The sequence below is a fragment of the Propithecus coquereli genome, unplaced genomic scaffold, assembly GCF_000956105.1.
Source record: "Propithecus coquereli isolate 6110/MARCELLA unplaced genomic scaffold, Pcoq_1.0 Scaffold658, whole genome shotgun sequence".
Classification (NCBI taxonomy): Eukaryota; Metazoa; Chordata; class Mammalia; order Primates; family Indriidae; genus Propithecus; species Propithecus coquereli.
Window position 1 is genome coordinate 505,267 of NW_012152596.1, and position 1,739 is coordinate 507,005.

The following is a 1,739-nucleotide window of genomic DNA, read 5'->3' on the forward strand; positions in this document are numbered from 1 at the left end:
TCATACAGCTAAGATTTGTTATGTGAAAGGATACAGCAAAACCAGCAAAGGGAGAAGACGAAGGGAGTGAAGTTGAGAGGAAACCAGGCATGAGCGTCCCAGAGTCCCTCCCAGTGGAGTCACGCGGGACATGCTTAACCCCAAGAACAGGCTGTGACACACATGGGGAATGTCCACCAGCGTCGCACACTAGAGACTCAGCACCCAGGGCTTTTACTGAGGGCTGGTCACGTGGCACCCTCTGCCTGGCCGTGCCGACATTCCAGACTCCCAGAAGGAGAGCAGGGGTTGGCATGAGCCATACCGTTTGCACAGTTCAGGCACGCTGAGCCACGCCTACGAGTTCATGGAGCTGGGAACTCTCCCGAAATCCAAGTTCCCAGATACCAGCCAGGGGCCAACCTTATAAACAGGCCTTTGAAAGGACACAGCCTCAGGCCTGCCGTGTGAATTCTTCTCCACACATCTCATTGTACAGATCAGAGAACTGGAACTGAGGGAGGGAAGAGTCAACTTGCCCACGGTCACACAGGTAGCACTGTTGGAGCCAGCATGCGCCCGGGTGCTTTGGCTGTAGAACCGCTGGCATCCTGTACGCGATTACTTGACAGCGAGTGGCCAAGCGGGAGTGGGAGCAAGGTCGTCCATCTGCTTTCAGATGCCACGCTCTTCCCCCGCGTCTGTCTTTCCACACGGGAATAAAACCAGCTACTACGAATGCTAAGCTTGTAGGAAACCTGAGTGCAGAAAGCCGTGGTGTGTGTTGCAGTCAGAGCAGCTGCTTCCTCTGGATGCCTCGTCCTAGCACGAGGACAGCCCCGTGCCGTATTGGGAAAGGAGCCAGGGTGTCTGGGGAGGCGAGATGCCCTACGCAGAGCTGTGACAGGGCAGTCTGCCGCGCGGACGGCTGGCTCCCTTCGTCTGCCTGGAGCCGTGTAACTGAGCTGAGTTTCGTGGTTTGGTGCCAGAAGTGCTCCTCTATTCTAGGTTTGACAAAATGACAAAATAATTGCTGTCTTTCTCTGTTAACTAGGACTCTGGCTGCAGGCAGTTAGTTAAAAGGGGGATTTAAGGCTATCTCATGGAACCTCAGGGCAAGAATGCAGGACAGACTTCAGGGGAGAACCCAAAATGGCACATAAGCTCCTGTCAGAAGCCTGGGAGTGACTGTCCTCCTCCTATCTCTACATGCCTGCTTCAGTCTCTCCTGCAAACCGCTTGTCTGGCCTTGCGGTGGGGAAGTGGCCACACCCTGCAGCTCCTGAGCTTGTGTCTTGTTTGTGCTGCTCCAGTGATCAGCAAAGTCCGGGAACCACTGGCTTCTACAGTGCTGTGGCCTGAAGAGAGTGGGGACTGTGGAAGTCGAGGATTGCGGAGCGTGGGCTTGTGTTAACTTCGCAGGAAACCTCGGGAAGAGAAAGCAAAGGTTCCAGTAAGCCAGCCGTTGGTCACGGCATCCCTACAGCTCCGAAGGAAGCTCTCATCTGCTGCAGACCCTCTGACATGTTAAGGGTCTCGCTGCTGGCATGACAGGACTGGACGGCAGCCCGAATGCAGCTCAGCTGCTCCCAGTCCAGGTCAGCCCGAAGAACTGGCTCCTGCAGCCCAGACAGGGTGTTTTGTGGGTGAGCCCCAGGTTCACGGGAGCCCTTGTGCACACGGAGCCCCGCCCGTTGGAAAGCAGCCGTCCCTTGCCTGGGAGTCCTGTGGAGACCTCAGGCTATGCCCAGCCCAGGAGG